General features: G+C 42.6%; 1 pseudogene; it reads left to right on the forward strand.

Annotated features, from left to right (window-relative positions):
* The first annotated feature begins 1,103 nt into the window (after nt 1-1,103).
* On the forward strand, nt 1,104-2,207 carry LOC103215019 (outer mitochondrial transmembrane helix translocase pseudogene; annotated as a pseudogene).
* The last annotated feature ends 17,531 nt before the right edge of the window (nt 2,208-19,738 follow it).

A 19,738-nucleotide genomic window follows, 5' to 3' on the forward strand; every position in this document is an offset into this window, starting at 1 on the left:
AAAGTTTGGCCTTGTCTTTGGAAACAATCATTGCCACAGTTCAAGGAAGTTTCCAGTAGGTGTTCCATGATTAAGAACATTCATGAACCATGCACCACAGGCCTTACCCTCTAAATCAGATTAGTCTGGAAAGACCCTGACAGAGTAAAGGGACAAGGCTAAATTGCCCTTTTATATGCCTTGGTTTGTATTTTAAATGGAAATTAAACCCAACAGCCACAGAACCTGCAACGCACAACTGAAGTGATGACATAATGAACTATGACTGAGATCATGGCAAAGACAACTGTGCTGCCCATCCAACAGCAATTATGAAGACGCCATTTATAATAGCCTTGACTTCAGGTTGATGAAATATGAAAAAATGTGCTTGTCAGAATGGCCACAACACAACATTTGAATATCATGCCTAGCCACAATCTCTCTCTTTTTGCCTGTGTATTTGGATTGTACATGCTGACTGTTGCCTCTGTCAGCTTAGATAATTAAAGATAACTTAAATGTGATTCCTGATTCTGTCAATGGTTTGAAGTAAGTATTATACCTTCTCCATGTCCCTATGTCTGAATTTATCAAATGTTCAGGATGGACATTTCCCAAAAGGAAACATTTCTTGTACCTGTCACTGGTGTTGAGGAATGTTTGGGGTACTCCTAGTAGGAACTGTTCCCTTGGAAATGAGATCTTAGATATCACCCTTAGGGCAAGCAATGTCTGGAAAGCTGCTGAGTGGTCCATGATGTGGACAAAGGAGAGAGCAGGACAGGGAAGTGAGAGAGAGAAAGACTGAGAAGAGAGAAGCAATGAGACAGCAGCAGCCAGGAAGGCAGGAAGATGTGGAAGAGGGGAGAAAACTACAGCTGATAGAGATTGGTCAAGGCCTCAGAGGGCCTCCGTGAACTGCTCCCACTTTGGCTATAAAGCACAAAATAATACACTTGAAGGGTTCTTGTGAGCTTCTTCTACAAAATGGGATGATGTTAATTATGGCAATGGTGATGATCTACATCTGCTTCCTTGTGTGATCATGAAGATTTGTGCAGATGATACATACAAGGTCTTTATCTCAGCACCCAGAGGGTAAGTGCTTAAGAAATGCAGCGGGCATTTGCTCCCGCTGTTTCTGCTCCTGGGTTAACAATCAAGATGGTACATGCTGAAGCCTTTTCTCGTCCTTTGAGTCGGAATGAAGTTGTCGGTTTAATTTTCCGTTTGACAATATTTGGTGCAGTGACATACTTTACTATCAAATGGATGGTAGATGCAATTGATCCAACCAGGAAGCAAAAAGTAGAAGCTCAGAAACAGGTTACTTGGAGTGATATAGCAGGTTTAGATGATGTCATTATGGATCTGAAAGACACAGTCATCTTACCTATCAAAAAGAAACATTTGCTTGAGAATTCCAGGCTTCTGCAGCCTCCAAAGGGTGTTCTTCTCTATGGGCCTCCAGGCTGTGGTTAAACATTGATCGCCAAGGCCACTGCCAAAGAAGCAGGCTGTCGATTTATTAACCTTCAGCCTTCGACACTGACCGACAAGTGGTATGGAGAATCTCAAAAATTGGCTGCTGCTGTCTTCTCCCTTGCCATAAAGCTACAACCATCCATCATCTTTATAGACGAAATAGACTCCTTTCTATGAAACCGTTCAAGTTCTGACCATGAAGCTACAGCCATGATGAAAGTTCAGTTTATGAGTCTCTGGGATGGACTGGATACTGGTCACAGCTGCCAGGTCATACTAATGGGAGCTACCAATCGTCCTCAGGACCTTGACTCTGCTATAATGAGAAGAATGCCTACAAGATTTCACATCAACAAGCCTGCTTTAAAACAGAGAGAAGCAACCTGAAACTCATCTCGAAAAATGAAAATGTGGATAGGCATGTAGACCTGCTAGAAGTTGCCCAGGAAACTGATGGCTTTTCAGGAAGTGACCTAAAGGGATGTGTCGAGATGCTGCCCTCCTCTGTGTTAGAGAATATGTTAATTCTACATCAGCAGAAAGCCATGATGAAGATGAAATTCGGATTGTTCAACAGCAGGACCTGCATTGGGCAATTGAAAAGATGAAGAAATCAAAGGATGCAGCATTTCAGAATGTTTTAACACATGTTTGTTTAGATTAAGAGTAAAGATCATTTGTACAGTTCAGAGATCTAGTTTGGTGTGTCCTCTTATCAGTCCATGGAAATAGAATGGAAAGAGTGCTCTTTAAACCATGAGGGAGCTCAGTGTTTATGGTTTTATACTCTGAATTCTAAGTTATTGAGATATAGTTGTTACGTAAGTGGTATTACTGTTTGTCAAAAATCACGAGGAGGAACAGTTGAATCCAGCCTGAAAGTGGGTGCCTGTGTTTGACCTCTTTAGCCATATATTGTACAGCCTTATAGAATCTAAGCTGGTCTTAAAGCCATAAATGATCCATTGGGTCATTAGTGAGAAACAGGGATGTGGTTGGGTGCTGGTTCCTAGACATGTGAGTATGCATTTGTGTGTGTGTGTGTATGTGTGTGTATATTAAATGTATATATCCACACATTTTATATTGACATTCTGTAGATATGTTTGAATACAGAAACATTTTTTACCCCAACTACTGAATCCCGGAGTACCAAATAATATATAGTAAAACTAAGATTTAAGGTTGTGTCAAAAAGGCACAGTGATTCAGCCATTTCCATTTGTCATTTCTTTCAACCTTTTTTAAGTTGAGTATTTTCCTTTCTGCAGTTGATTAGTTGGGTCCTCCACATCTTGCATATATACACGGGCTCAATTATTATGTTTGTCAGGATAATCAAATACAAATACTAGTTCATGATCAGCATTGAATGGTTGTTAGGCAGTCATGTGCTAAACACTGATTTCACCTCTTTCTGTAAGTATACTGAGTATAAACTCTTTAAGTTTAAATGGATTTACATGAAAGTGGATTAAAAGACTTTTCAAAAGAAAAGGTTTGAAAAACCTCAGTACCCTTTAATACATGTACATTTCTTTCCTTTCTTCATTTAAGGTACATATGTCTGTTGTAACTATGTTTCTTAAATATTATTTTAAGGTTATGTGTTCTTTAATTATGGTCAAATATAAGTTGGTCACCAAAAATGAAATAATAGTTTAAAACAAGTAGTTGTTACTAAGTGTGCTAAAAATGCTCATTTTGTAATTAATTTTAGTTTTCTTAGTATATTATAAATTGTGCCCTGGTCAAGTACAAATGTACACATCAAAATGCCCATATTGTATCTATCTATAGTCATTTAATGTGAATTATATGTGAATTTTTTTTTCAATATTTTACTAACCAGAATTCTGTTATAGGCACCTAAACACGCAGCATGAGGAAAACGCCACAACACAATCTTGGGGTGCTTTCTGAATCATCAGATTAAATTGTGCTTCATGTTTTTGCTTTTACTGTATTTATTTTAAAACTCTCAATATTTTTTCATGTATTACTGGATTAATTTATCTGATAATGTCTCTCAAAACAATCTATTAGATCGTTTCTTCTTCGGTTGTACTTTGAATGGTGGGGTAGAAGTTTCAGTTGAACACTGGATAATAAAAAGCAAGTTATGGAAGATTGTGAAGAGGATGGAAAAATTGAATACAAGATACCAAAAATGAAAATAAGTGTCCCATTTTTAATAACTATATTATACGATTATTTTATAAATGTGTAATAAAGGGGTCCCACTTTAAAAAAAAAGATGCAACAAATATTAAAATTCTACCCAGGTGGTAATATAGATTGTAAATAACAAACCTTGCTTGATAAAAATCCAGACAATAATCTGGCTATTTTTTTTTTGTTTTTAGCACACATCAATGACCAGTTTTCAAAACAGATTATCATCAGGTAAATGTAATTGAAGCAAATAGAGTGACATGTAGGACACCTTGGAATCATGCAGAGTCCCAGGAAATCTGCTGGGACCATGCTTCGCTATAGGCAGTAAAGCCTTTTGGGCAGGAGTTTATGTACTGCCTGGGTTCAAATCCTGGCTCTGCCATTCACCAGTTTTATGGCCATGGGTGAGTTACCTAACCTCTCTGAGCCTTGAGCCTCAGTTTCTCATCTGTGAAAGGGAAATAGTGATAGTGTCCATTACATAGAGTTGTTGTGAAAGCTTAATATGGTTAGGTAGGCAAAAACTTAAATAGGTCTGGGCACACAACAGTCAGTATGGTAGTTCTTCTTATCCATGGTTTCAGTTACCAACTGTGAAAATAGTTGGAAGTGGTTGTGTCTTTCCATGACTGTAGCTCCTGTCTGATCCCTGCCCTCCACCCTACACCTGACTCCTCAAGGCTCTAGCACTCACTGGATTCTAGCTCAGACCTAGGTATGTTAATGATTTCTGAGAACTAAAAATAAAATCCTAAGCCCTGCAACTGACTGAATGGACTCCCTCTTGGCTAAGGGGACCCCAGAGAAACCTAAAAAACTGAGTTGCTGGCCATGACAGGATGGGAGGTCATACACACCTTATTACCCCTTCCCTTTTGCAGTTTAGACACAATTACTAGCATTAATGCTAAAACAGAGATCATACCATTGATAGTACAGGCTCTCTGTGGCAACTAGATACCAAAATAGGACCTAAGGCTGTGCCAGGCAAGGGTTAAATCATACAAGTAAAGAACTACACTAAAAGAATAAACTGTGTTCTACCTGCCACAAGGCTTTTCTTTTTCGCTATCAGCTAAACAAGTACTGGTCTTGAGACAGGCAATATTGAAGCAGTTGCAGCTCACCCACCACCAGATGCTGACCTCCACCTACTGTTCCACAAGTCATCACTATAGCTTTGATTGGACAAGAGACTGATTTCTGTAACTTACTCCTATTTAAAGACCATTGACCATGGACTGGCTCTGGCTGGTTTTACAGAGGCTGCACACATAAGTCCCTTTGTATCCCTGCTTTACCTTTTGACATATAGGGCCTAATTGTAATACAGTTAATGTTAAGTCTCCACCCCAAGATGAACACAGGTCTTATGTAACATACATGTTTATTCAGTATGCATGTGTTAAGATTCCCCTCTCGTGAATATTCATGGAGCATCCTATAACCTGTTGAATATTTATACTTGGCCAACCCGCTCAGTAAAAATTCCTATCTTACCCCTTCCTCCTTCAAAGTGTCTGCTACAGGTCTTTGTGGGAGACTATGCTTCCTGGCCTGTCAGGATGGCCACCTTGCAGCCTATAACCCTGTATAAGGCAGGATAATCACTTGAGCCCAGGAGTTTAAGGCTCCAGTGATCTACGATCATACCCCTGCACTCCAACCTAGGCGACAAAGCAGGATCTTATCTCAAAAGAAAGAGAAAGAAAGAAAAGAAAGAAAGAAAAAAAGAAGAAAGAAAGAAAAGAAGAAAGAAAGAAAGAAAGAAAGAAAGAAAAAAGAAAAAGGAAAGAAAGAAAGAAAAAGAAAGAGAGAGAGAGAGAAAGAAAGAAAGAAAGAAAGAAAGAAAGAAAGAAAGAAAGAAAGAGAAAGAAAGAAAGAAAATCTTTTCCAAATTTAGAGGTCTCATGATTAGCTATTTCTAGTCTTTGGGTGTATCAGCATCCCCTCTTTTTGATCTTTTAATCCTTTCCATTTTTATTATTATTATTATTATTATTTTTTAATTTATTTATTATTATTAAACTTCAAGTTGTAGCGTACATGTGCACAACGTGCAGGTTTGCTACATATGTATACTTGTGCCATGTTGGTGTGCTGCACCCATCAACTTGTCATTTACATCAGGTATAACTCCCAATGCAATCCCTCCCCCCTCCCCCCTCCCCATGATAGGCCCCGGTGTGTGATGTTCCCCTTCCCGAGTCCAAGTGATCTCATTGTTCAGTTCCCACCTACGAGTGAGAACATGCGGTGTTTGGTTTTCTGTTCTTGTGATAGTTTGCTAAGAATGATGGTTTCCAGCTGCATCCATGTCCCTACAAAGGACACAAACTCATCCTTTTTTATGGCTGCATAGTATTCCATGGTGTATATGTGCCACATTTTCTTAATCCAATCTGTCACTGATGGACATTTGGGTTGATTCCAAGTCTTTGCTATTGTGAATAGTGCTGCAATAAACATACGTGTGCATGTGTCCTTATAGCAGCATAATTTATAATCCTTTGGGTATATACCCAGTAATGGGATGGCTGGGTCATATGGTACATCTAGTTCTAGATCCTTGAGGAATCGCCATACTGTTTTCCATAATGGTTGAACTAGTTTACAATCCCACCAACAGTGTAAAAGTGTTCCTATTTCTCCACATCCTCTCCAGCACCTGTTGTTTCCTGACTTTTTAATGATCGCCGTTCTAACTGGTGTGAGATGGTATCTCATTGTGGTTTTGATTTGCATTTCTCTGATGGCCAGTGATGATGAGCATTTTTTCATGTGTCTGTTGGCTGTATGAATGTCTTCTTTTGAGAAATATCTGTTCATATCCTTTGCCCACTTTTGGATGGGGTTGTTTGTTTTTTTCTTGTAAATTTGTTTGAGTTCTTTGTAGGTTCTGGATATTAGCCCTTTGTCAGATGAGTAGATTGCAAAAATTTTCTCCCATTCTGTAGGTTGCCTGCTCACTCTGATGGTAGTTTCTTTTGCTGTGCAGAAGCTCTTTAGTTTGATGAGATCCCATTTGTCAATTTTGGCTTTTATATTATTATTATTTTTGAGACAGGGTCTCACTTTGTTGCCCAGGCTGGAGTTTAGTGGTGTGATCTCTGCTCAATGCAGCCTTGATCTCCTGGGCTCAAGTGATCCTCCCACTTAGGCCTCCCAAGCAACAGGGCCTTCAGGTGCACAACACAAGACCTAGCTAATTTTGTTTATTTTTGTAGAGATAGGGTCTCACTTTGCTGCTCAGGCTAGTTTGAACACCTAGGCTCAAGTGATCCTTCCACCTCAGCCTCCCAAAGTGCTGAGACTTACAGGTGTGAGCTACTGTGACTGACAATACTTTCCATTTTAGTAAACGTCTTTATAAAACTACCTAAGGTCATTTGCTGTTTTTGCTGAACCCCTAGAAGCCTTCTCTGCCAAGACTTGGGTTTTGCAATGTTGCTGCTTCTGCAGTTGTTGGTGTTGAGATTGATGTGTCATAATGAAGGAGTTCCTTGAATTTTGGAGGGGATAGACCTTGGGTGTTCTTTGAGCAAAATTGCTTTATAAAAGATCTTTTGAGTCTGTCTTCATAGCTTTGGGACAGTAGATGACTGGGCAAAGAATCCCTGTGGCTGGCTGCAGAAGGTTGCAAAAATGGCCACACTTGTTCATTCCTTGCTGTATGCATCTGTCTTGCAATGTGACTTTGCAGCTCCTCCCATTGAGAAGGGAGTCTATTTGTACACCCCCTGAATCTGGCTTTTTTACTTGCTTTAACTAGTAGAATGTAGTAGAAGAGAAGGTAGGTCAATTCTGGGACTGCGCTTCAAGAGGGCTTGCATGTTTCTGCTTGTTTTCTTTGAACTCCTGCCTCTACTGTGAAAATAATCCAGAGTACCCTGCTGGGGGACCACAGCCAACTAGTCCCAGTTGAGGCCCATACCTATGAGAAAGCCCAGACAAGACCAACACAGCCAATTTGCAGCTGCAGACATAGGGGGGCAGCCAGCTGAGACCAGTAGAATCGCCAGCTGAGCCCAGCCTAAAGTTCTGACTCACAGAATTGCAAGCTAAAGAAATTGTTTTAGATAAATGTGTTACAGAGTTATACACAATTGTTATTCTGTATATTCTGTATATTCCAAGGGCATGTGGGTAGGTGGGCATTTTGGTCATGCCAGGCTGTTCATACTCCCCTATCGCTAACTTCATTTCTCAAGAGAGGGAACAAAGAAAAACTCTTTTGTTACTGAGCCTGATAAGGGCAAGAGGAAAGAAGCAAAGCAGTTACTTCTGCCTTCCATGTCAATCTCTGAGCTGAGAGCCGAAATTAGTGGTTTGCCACGTACCACTCCGCTCAGCACCGCTTCCCCTGTCCTGACTCCCCTGTTTTTTCTATGGAAGCAGCTGCTCCTTGCTTCTGGTATGTCTGTATTTCAAAGCTAATCCTGTTTCACAAAGGCAGACTCCAGAAGCAAAGAATTCTTGTGTCTTGACTGTTCAGCTGGCTTCTGAGCCATTCAGGAAGCAGTGGGAACCTGCCTGCGTAGTGCTCTAAATGGGAAATTAGCAAACACAATATGGTAAATTGCCCCGAATTGGAAGGATTAATGTAAGGATGTAAGATGGACGGGAGCAAAAACTGTAATCAGGAACAATGGCGGGTGATGAATGGAGGGAAATGAGAACGCCCTGGCGGCATCCAGAGCCCCGTCTCAACGTTCCTTCCCACTCCATTCCTCTCCTCCAGCCTGGAAGCCGATTTTGTTTGCCAAACCCTTGCCATTGGCTTCCTTGCACCATGTCCCCAGCCACGGGGTGGGGTAAGCACATCTGTGCCCTGCACGCTGGGCTGCCCAGACTCATGTTTTTCTCAATAAAAAGATAGTGCAAATGCAGGCTGAACCCTCCCTGGCCTCACCTCCTTCCTGCGGACTTGACTGCTCTTGGATTCCATGTCCTGGATCTACAGGGTATTCTTTTTTTTTTTTTTTTTGAGATGGAGTCTTGCTCTGTCACCCAGGTTGGAGTGCAATGGAAGGATCTCGGCTCACTGCAACCTCCGCCTCCCAGGTTCAAGCGATTCTCCTGCCTCAGCCTCCCAAGCAGCTGGGATTACAGATGCCTGCCACCATGCCCAACTAATTTTTGTATTTTTAGTAGAGATGGGGTTTCACCATGTTGGCCAGGCTGGTCTCCCACTCCTGACCTCGTGATTCGCCCACGTCGGCCTCCCAAAGTGCTGGGATTACAGGAATGAGCCACTGAGCTTGGCCTCTACAGGGTATTCTTAGTGTGGATTCAAGGGCAGGGGAATAACTTAGGTTAGTGTTTCTCAGCCCTTATCGTCTATTAAACCAGTGACTAGCGAACTTGTTTTTAACCTTAACCCTAAAAGAGGAATAGGGGCATCTACAACCAGAAGGCAGTGGAACTGGAAACCAGACTGTGAGGAGTTATCTTTTTGGTGAGTTCCTGTATTTGCAGAGTCCTGAATTCTGACTTTTCAAAGACAGAATTAGATTCCCAAGAGGCAATTACTTATATGCTAGTAGTAACTTTGAGGGGAGGCCTGGAAACCTGGAGGTTTGTCTGACTGACTTTGGGATGACCATCTGACTTTGCTCTCATGACTGAAATGAGCAATCATAGGGGTTTGTAAACATGTAAGGCTTTTGAGGTATGCTCAAACTGTTCTCCAGAAAGGTTGACTTGACATCTAGGCGTGTGTGAGAGTGCTTTGACCCATCTCTTCATCAGCACCAGGAGTTGTCATGGAAATGGTAGGTGAAAAATATGCCATATTAATTTGTGTTGCTTTATTACCAGAGAGAGAGAGAATAAATATGCCTAATTTCATATTTGTATTTCTTTTGTAAATTGCTCAAATTATTTGTTTTTTTTTTCCTTTGAAGTTTTACAAATTGATTTTTGAAAGTTTATTATGTATGAGCTATTATTTTTATACTTCAGGCTACATCTAATTGGCATTGCCACATTTCCTAGTCCAATATAATAGGAAACTCTGGTTAGGTGAATTACATCTAGTTATTAAGTTTATCAAGCAGTTGTCTTTCCTATATGGCACACTTTTTTTTTCTAGATTGAATTTTACTTTTAAGTTTGAGTGGATAGGTGTGTTTTTGCCATTCAGAAAACTGAAATTTGTTGTAATGAGATCAATCTTTTCTTTCAAAGTTTCCTCCTTTTAGTGTATAGAAAAAGCTTCTCCAACCCAGATTACATGGGTCTCTACTAATTCTATTGTCATTTTATCTCTTACATCTAACTCATTCAGGCATCCAAAATTTATTTTTGGGTTCACTCTAAGGTAGAGACCTAACTTACTTTTAGAAAATGGTATTTAGATGCCTTGATGGGCATCTAAATATGCCACAGTTCAAAACCTCCTGGGTAGACATCAGGAAGAGGCTGTCCCCATGCACGGCTGGCATCTTGAATGAAATTAAACTCTGTGTGGCATGGAGGCAGAGCATACCCTGGGCTAGGGGCCAGATGGATATTCAGCTATTCACTGACAACATGCTGCCTTCCTAGACCATTTCTCCAGACCAAGACCTCAGGAAAAACTCCAGGCAGGATGGTCATACATTTATCATCCAGCCAGGACACTTTTGAGAGTGAAAAGGACATCATTTGTAATTACACAAGGACTACAGGCATAAACTGGGGTTTTCCACAGGCCAGCTGGAATATTTTGTTATCCCACCCTACAGAAGACTGACTCTCCCTCTTCTAAGGTCTGAGGATTGACATCTCTCTGTGCAGGGAAAGTTGCCTCTTGGCAGCTCGTATTACTAGAGACCAGCTTCTGGGTGAGCAAAAGTTGACTAGCCAGATCCTTGGACAAATAGTATGTCTCTTTCCAGAGAGGAAACAGGAACAGGAAAGAAGTGAAGAGAAATCTACATGTTTCCATTAGGATGTGCATTATTTCTGAGAGAAGGAGGGACTGAAAACACGTTGCCTTTGGAAGGGATGCTGTTGGGCATCAGTTACATAGGAGATTGATAGGCATTTTAATGGACAATTTGCATATCCATGGATCTCTGCTAGTTCTGAGAACAGTAATTAATTTCCTGGAACACAAATGACTTCATTTTCTAGGAAAAGGATGGTCTGAATGGTTTTCTGAAGAAACATGACAGTCACAAAGATCTTCCTGTCTCTCCTTTCTCCCCTTTTCAGTGCCAGAGCACAGCAGCCCCAAGTGTAGATACTGGATTGGCTCTTGAAGGAAATTCAAACAATATCACAGTCTGTTTCTGACCTTCAGGCTTGCGGAGCAACATGCCTATTTTACTTGCTCTGCAGAAAGTTTGCTACCAATTGCTTGGATGTGTCATGGTGTCCCCACTACTTCATGAGGGGAAGAAGTGGTGGCGATAACTTATCACCATGACTGGGGTGTCTTGAAAACAATATCATACTCTGGGAACAGGTTCCTGCTTTGAAAGCAAATCACTTCATCAGGAGATAGTTAAAAGACACCTACCTTTCTGTGACAAATCATCACAGCCTTAGTGGCTAAAAGCAACACCTTATAGACTTCCTTTATAGACCCTATGATTACGTCTGAATCCACCAGATAATCCAAGATAATCTCCCCATCTATGTTAGTTCATTCTTGCATTGTTATAAAGAAGTACTTGAGACTGGGTAATTTATAAATAAAAGAGGTTTAATTGGCTCACAGTTCTGCAGGCTGTACAGGAAGGATGGCACTGGAATCTGCTCAGCTTCTGGGAAGGCCTCAGGGAGCTTTCAATAATGGCAGAAGGCAAAGCAGTGCTCTTATTCACATGGGGAGAGTAAGAGCAAGAGAGAGAGTGGAGGAGATGCCACACTCTTTAAACAACCAGATCTCATGAGAACTCATTATCATAAGGACAGCACTGAACCATGAGGGATCTGCCCCCATGACCCAAACACCTCCTTCCAGGCCCCACTTCTAACACTGGGGATTACAATTCAACATGAGATTTAGAGGGGACAACATCCAAACCATATCACCATCTCAGGGTCCTTAACTTAATCACACCTGCAAAGTCCCTTTCCCATGGAAGGTAACATTCACAGGTTCCAGGGATTAAAATATGGACATACTGGGAGTTCAGCCTACCACTGGGTCACTTGAGATGCCTTTCAGAAAATGAATTCTAAATTCAATCAAGGCCAATGGCTCCACACAGAACACCTCTGTCAGGACAGGGGTGACATCTTTGATTTTGACAGCAAATCCCCCAAGCAGTGCTCCTTACCAGCTTCTAAAATGCCAAGCACTTTCAAATGCCAAGGGACATATTGATGGAGGTGGAGGGCATGTACACAGCAGATGGCATCATGGGGTGACATGTTTGAAAGAATGCTTCCAAAAGCAAACTCCAAAATATCACACCAGCTACAGATCATGGGGAGGCAGTGGAAAAATGAAACACAGTGTCATAGAAGGGAACCATATGGAGGCTCACAGAGCTAAGGAGGGTGAGGGTTGAGGGAGACTTGCCACTTCTTGCAGGATACAGACAGTGGGGTGTTCAGAGGTGCTGAGTGGTTGTTTTTTTCCTCTAGCTTAGAGCACCAGAGTATCTTCTTGCATTTCATCACTTGCTCCACTGTCTGTAAATATGTAGGAGGTTTTGTATAAGTCATATAGGTGAGAATTTCACAGTAGCCTCTGTTTAGTTTACAGTTAGCAGAATAGAGGAAGACAACAGGCTGAGTCCTTCTATACCACTGATGCTTGCAGGCTCAGGGGATGACCAAGGAGGAGGGACAGGGCAGATGTCTGCCTTCATGGAGAGAACCTGGAAGGCCTGATATTTCAGAATGAGACAAGAAATTCCAAACCCTGCCTGGACAGAAAAAATAAGAGACGTGGTTTGGATAGGAAGTAAGTCTCCAAGACCTTGGACATTAAGGCTCAATGTGGTGCCCAAAAGAAGGAAATATCAGAAAAACTGGCCCCCAACCCCATATGTGGCACCTTTTGATCATGCAGGTGGACCCATAGTCATTATTCAATATATGACATCAGGAAGAGATTACTTTCTAAATAGGCAGTGTGAGAGAGTGAAAATCTAGGAGCTTTGGATTTTGGTCTGAATCTCTTTGTTAAAGGCCCCGAATATTTGTAGACCATTTGTAAAATGAGGGTTTAACTAAATCAACGGTTTTCAGATATTTTGGGGCCTCCTTGAAGACTCCCACACTAGTAGTTGTATCTTTTTTAATTGAAAGAATATATACGTGTAATGTAATTCAGAGATCATATAAGAAGCCATGGCCTCCTACTTGTATTCTGCCAAAAGCAGACCCCAAGACAAAAGCTTGAGTGGAGGGAGTTTATTTGGGAGGTGATTCCAAGGTAATCCAAATGAAGGGGTGAGAAAATGAGATTGGAAAGAGAAGCAGCCAAGGAAGTGTGCACTAGTGATCAGGGTGGCCTCTGCGGGCAGTAGAGTCTTCCGTTCCACTGGAGTCTTCCTGAAGAACTGCTTCTCAAAGGGTAATTCCAAGATCAGACACGTGGCATCATCTGGGAGCTTATTAGAAATGCAAAATCTTGAGTCTCCACCCCGGGAGCTCTATCATGAGCTTCAGCAATCGATGTCATGCAAGCCTTCTGGGTGATTCTGATGCATACTAAAGTTTGAAAACCACTGGTATAGAACATGCCACAGAATTGTCCCACTGAGCAGTTGAGGGATGAGGAAGCTGGAGTGATAATCTGCCAACTCTCCTCCCTCATGGGCTGAGGTTACTTGGGAACATGGATTCCTCAGCACAATGGGCTGCTCTGTGCATGGTCTGAGCAAGGTCCCCTGGTGTTAGAGAAAGCTCTCAGGCAGAGAAGCTGAGAGGAGGAGGTGCTTCAGTGTGGATACCGCTGGTGTACACAAGAATTCTCCGTCACAGCTGCAGGTGAATCCAAGAGGTTAGCCGAGAGGCTTGGGTGGGAAAGCAACAAAATCTACTACACAGGCTAAGAATTTGGGAGCATTGATCCATATTTGCAAATAGAGGTGCATATGTAGAGTTGCCTACATATATTCATTAAACATATGGTTAAGGCTAAGGTAGATGCGGAGGGCATACTTAGGGCCTTTGCATATTTAAATCAGTATAGAGTTGATATAGTTTGGATATTGTCCCCTCCAAATCTCATATTGTAATGTAATCCCCAATGTTGGAGGTGGGGCCTGATGGGAGATGATTGGATCATGAATGGCTTAGCATCGTCTCCTTGTTGATAAGTGAGTTCTTGCTCAGTTCGTTCATGCAAGATCTGTTTGTTTAAAAGTCTAAGACCCTCCCCCTCACTCTTGCTCCCACTCTCACCAGGTGAAGTGCTTGCTCCTGTTTCACCTTCTGCCATGCTTAAAAGCTCCCTGAGGCCTCACCAGAAGCTGAGCTTACGCCAGTGCCATGCTTGTACAGCCTGTAGAACTGTGAGCCAATTAAACCTCTTTTCTTTATAAATTACCCAGCCTTAGGTATTTCTTCATAGTGATGCAAAAATGATGTAACACAAGGGTAGTGTTTTCACATCCATGGATTTACCAGTCATGTGGTATGTAATAACATAATTTTGCCTTGTCACTCATACCGTAGCTTATATGGAGAGACACAAAATTGATTTTTCTGTGAAAAGTGATTCAAGAAAGAAAGTCATCAGTTCAGATTAAGTCATATATGTGGAGAGAAGGCAAAAATTCGTAGCTAAAAGAAAAATGTTATTGGAGAAACAATAGGCAATGGACCCCTTTATAAGGAATTTGGGGTGCTGGGTGGCGTGAAGGTGTTGGACTGTGGCTTTTCCAAATGTCAAAGTCTACTGGCCTGTGTTCTTAATTGTTTTTATTGACTCTCCCAGTGTAACTCAGGAAAAGGGGCTAGCAAGAACTAGGCAGGGTCCCAGCTGAGAGAGCTGGGGTACAATGCATATCCCTTGTTGCAGTAGAACTGATGTGCTGTCTTAGTCCGTTTGTGTTGCTAGAAAGAGATACCTGAAGCTTGGCACTTTATAAAGAAAAGAGGTTTATTTGGCTCACAGTTCTGCAGGCTGTACAAGAAGCATGGTGCCAGCATCTACTTCTGGTGAGGGCCTCAGGCTGCTTCCACTCATGGTGGAAGGTGAAAGGGAGCCAACTTGTGCAGAGATCACCTGGCAAGAGGAGGCAGGAGAGCAGGGAGGTGTCAAGGTCTTTTCAACAACCAGCACTCTTAGGAACTAATAGAGTGAGACTTCATTTGTACCCTGAAGAGGGCAACAGGCCATTCATTACAGATTCACTCCCCAAGACCCAAACATCTCTCATTAGGCCTCACCTTTGACACTGGGCATCAAGTTTCAACCTGAGGTCTGGAGGGTCAAATACCCACACGATAGCAAATGCCATGTGAAAAACTGAGGCGAAAGCCCAGTTGTCTTGTCTAAGCTTGTGGTAAAAATTAGGTGAAGGTTGGTGGACATTAAGATGAAGGACTGCCCCTGGTTGGACACATTCCAGGCCTGCAATACCATGACAAATTGCTGCTCTCACCTGCTGGGTTGTGGGAATGGGAGTTTTCCAAGGCTGGGCAGCAGCAGAGGTGACCTATGAGGTATTCTTGTTACCTACCATCATATTCGCTTGCTCCACCTCTCACTTTGGCTGCAGTAGTAAGTTGTGTTTCCTGGAAAGCAAATGCGGGGTCAGTGTTAGGAATGCAAAAGATTTACTGAGAAAGGAAAAAAGAGGAAACAGGATTGCACAGGGGGAGCTGTCAGTCCCTGATACAGACCTCACAAAATCTGCACCCATCGAGATTGTGCAAGAGAGGAGTCCTGTGTTGGATGGAGAGGTCTCGGCCCTTCTTTATATTGCTGCCTTGCTCAGTCATTGGTGGGGCACTGCCCTGAGAAGAACCTGAACTTGGTTTGATGATCAAGGTGGATCCTGAGAGTTAACAACTGGAGGATGTCAGCAGGACCAGCAACATAATTTCTGAGGTCCAGGGAAAAATGAAAATGGGGGTGTCTTGTTAAAAATATTAAGGATGTCAATTAAGATGATGCCAGCAGACTATTAAGCCAAGTGTGGGGCCCTTCTAACTATGGGACCCTGTGAGACTGCATGAGTCTTACCTATCCCAGCCCTGGCTGCCAGTTCACCATCATTTGTACCTCACAGCATGTCCCATTTTGAAGGGGATCTTAGCACGGTCCTCCCATGTCCTCTGCAGGTCAGGACCTTCTCTGAAGTTGCAGGAAGTAGCCCAACCTGTCCCTGGGTGCCACTCATAACTGTGGGTCTGTGAGTCTACTGGGGTCAACCCTCATCCAAGGGAGGGACAATGCTGAGGTGTGTTCTACAGAGTTCTCAGAGGGTTCCCAGCAGGAATGAGCTGCAATTGTCCACAGCAATGATCAACTCAGTAAAACGCATTTTTTTTTTCTGGCTTGTCCTTCCCTGTCCTGCTGTCTTCACTCTTTCACCCTGGCTTTTCAGAACCACCTCCTAGATAAGCCACCTGCAACTAAGTCCTTGTCTCTGGCTCTGCTTTTAAGAAAACTAAAACAAAAACACATGCTCTTGTTCAGGACTAACTCAGGAATTGGTGTCCCTGGCAGAACATGGCTAAAGAAGGAAAAAGCAGATATGCATAATATAAGTGATGTTTTCTCAAATTCCTAAAGGAAGAGACTGAGAGAAGTAACTTGACTAACAACCAGCCAACACCCAGTGCCAGGGGAAATGAGGTTATTTGCTTTGGCCACAACAGGGATTCCATCCACCTTTTCAGTTAGAGACCCACATTGTCATCGCCAGTCATCCTTCAGACCGGGGGAAACCTTGGATTGGGGCTTTATCGCAAGTGGATTGGCCACCCATGCCATGTAATGGGAGAGTGGGGTTTGCGCTAAAAGAAATGACTCCTGAGCATGGAGGGATCATGCCTTCTTACCCCAGATCAGCTGATCATTGGATGCAGGCTGCCCCTGAAAGGAGGTATAACCCTGAGCCAGCCAGTTCCCAAATGGGCTAACGGCTGACAGATGTCTACCAGCAGCACTCTCAGAAGCTGGATTTTCATAAGGTGGATCTATACATCTCATAATCACAAAGCCCACCATAGTCTCCAAAATTAACTTATAGCAATAACTTTCTCATTTCTTTTAGTGCAAACCCCACTCTCCCTGACCTAAATTTTTATGAAGAGTTGGCACTTCACCCTGCTTGAAAGATCAACATTTACACACAGTTGAAGACAAAAGTTAACCAGGGCAGCCCTAACTTTTACAGACCTGTGGAAAGTTCCCTCCTTCATTCCCCAAATTAGATGTAGAAGTCACATCAACTCAGGTCTTAATTGGAAAGAACCCATGCCAATAGCCATTTTCTGAAGAGAATATTAACTCTCTTGGAGCTTCTCACGTTTTTCTACCAAGTGCCTCTAATGTCAGAGGAGGAGAAAAGCATAGTTTGGGAATGGAGAGTGTAGCCTGATGCAGTTAACCATTGTTTATACTAAAGATTCATGGAAGCTTGCATTCTACTCCATGATGTAGATACACTATGTACTTAAAAGTATTAACCATGGAGTTGGAGTTCCCATAAAGATTCTACAGCTTCATTCCATGGCTTTGAGCCCTGTTTTCCCCCTCCATCAACTGTGCATACAGCCCTTCTCTTCTGATGTGTACATCTGATGGATTTAAGCCTGTTCTTCTGAAGCATAGATCTAGTAACCCACTTTGTTTTACTGATTGCCACTCAGATGCAGAGAAATGAAGTGGCCTTTGTAAGGTCACACAGCTATCTAATGAGAAAGCCAATTACTTCAACCTAATTTGCTTGCTTGCTTTCTTTTTTTTTCCTTTCTCTATTTTAGAGACAAAGTCTTCCTCTGTCACCCAGGCTGGAGTGCAGCAGTGCAATCATAGCTCACTGCAGCCTGAGACTCCTGGCTCAAGTGATCCTCCCACTTCAGCCTCCTAAGTAGCTGGGACTACAGGTGTGCACCAACATGCCCAGCCAATTTTTACATTTTCTGTAGAGATGGGGGTCTCACTATGTTGCCTAGGCTGGTCTCAAACTCTTGGCCTCAAGCAATCCTCCCACCTCAGCTTCCTAAAGTCTGGAATTACAAGTGTGAGCCACCACACCCAACTGAGAACCTGATTTTCTTAACCAGCAGCCAAGAAAAAGGAAATTAGACAGAGCAGCACTCCCACCTCCTCCTTGATCCTCAGGTGGGGACAGTGAAAGATTTGGCCCAATGCCCTTTTCTTTGGCAAGGGGAGTTTTGTATTGTTTTAGACCTCAACCTTGCCCCTTGCTGATGAAGCAATTGCCACCAGTTCCCCAGAAGGAAGAAGGGGTCTTTAGTTTTTCAGGCAAATAAAATTCCATCGTTCACTTTAAGCAGCCTTGGGATGCAAACACACACAAAATTCCCATGGGTTAAACTGTTAATACACCAGAGAGGATGCCAGCAAGTGGCAATAGCGATTAGAAACACAAGCATCAAACTGCAGGAAACTGCCCAGAAATAGCAGCCTCCTCCAACCCCCTGATGGGGATATTAACATGTAAGGGGGAAAGATGACAGTGATGCAAGGAGGCATTTGGCTTTGTGTTCTGTCTGTTGGCAGAGAAAGCCTCTTTCCTCATTCTATGCAAGAAGTCAGCAAAGGACTAGCCACATCCCACCTTAGATGGATTTGCAGCATGGCAGCTGCAACCCACAGGGCCCTGTTGTGAAGGGCTATGAGCTGGCCTGCAGGTGTTCACCCCAGACACCAGTCCTCAGCAGACAGAGTGTGCATAGTGGTGGTGCCATGCCATGACTGTTTCATCACCAAGCCATGGTGGAAAGAAACAGAGATCTGAATTCTGTTTATGAATCCGCTATGAACTAGCTATGTGACTTTGGGCAAGTTACTGCATCTCATGGAACTGTTTCTTCATCTGTAAAAGAAAAAGTTGTTTGTGTATTCATTCATTCTCTTCCAAGCTCTGTTAATGACTATTAACCACTTCATGGCTGGCACAATGATGAGCTTCTAGGATACAAATGAGTAAGATAGGACTCCTACCACAGGAGCTTGGGGAAGATGGCATCACTGCCCTAATTCTCTATTCCATCCTGTATCTAGTCTATCCCCTTTGCATTTGATTTTTCAGCATCTCCTACTAAAGAGGTGGAGTCTATTTCTCCAATCCTTGACTTGGGGTTAGACTACGTTACTTGCTTGGGGTCATAAAATGAGGTGGAAGTAACTGCCAATTCTGAGCCTATGCCTTAAGAAACCTTGACATAGTTTCTGCTTGTGTCTCTGCTACTGCCATGAAAAATACATGTCCAGGCTAGCCCGCTGGTTCCACAGGAGGATGAGAGACACATGGAGTAGAGCCTTGCCAGTTGAGGCTAACCTATATCTGCTGACCCCAGTCAATGCATAGACACATAAACAAGTCAAGCTCAGATTAGCAGAGCCACTTAGCCCAGATCAACCAATTACTGGCTGACCTGTTTGTATGTGGCATTACTGTGGTCATAGTTAGCTGTAGAGAGTGCCCAGGCACTCAGACATTTCCATACAGCGAGACGAATACTCTGATAGAGGTAAACAGAGGATGGTGGGGAGGTGGAGCTGGGCAATTTAAGTACAGAGAAAGCCACTTAGCCCAGTCTGGGGCTTGGGGAAGGGTCAAGAAAAAGACAAAGCCATCACTAAGTCCTAATGATGAGTAGAACTTAATCAGATGAGGTGGAGGAAAGGGGTGTTGGGCTAGACTAAGGAGCAAGAACTAGAGACCTGAATTTTTTAAAAATATAATTCACAGTTGTGTTTTGTTTGATCTTCACAGTGTTTTAGAATTGTTAAATTAGTTGGCAACATTTAAAAATGGGAAGATTTCTTATTAAAGTCAATAGTTTTCTAGAAAAATTGAAAAATTAGTGACACTGGGACTGCTTCATTGGTGATGAGTAGTAGATTCCTCTTTAGATGGGATGCATCCTCTCTGGTCCCCTGGTCATCCCACTTCACTCATTTATGAGACTTCTCACTCCTGAAGACATCTGAGCC

This window comes from Chlorocebus sabaeus, chromosome 2 (genome assembly GCF_047675955.1).
Source record: "Chlorocebus sabaeus isolate Y175 chromosome 2, mChlSab1.0.hap1, whole genome shotgun sequence".
NCBI lineage: Eukaryota > Metazoa > Chordata > Mammalia > Primates > Cercopithecidae > Chlorocebus > Chlorocebus sabaeus.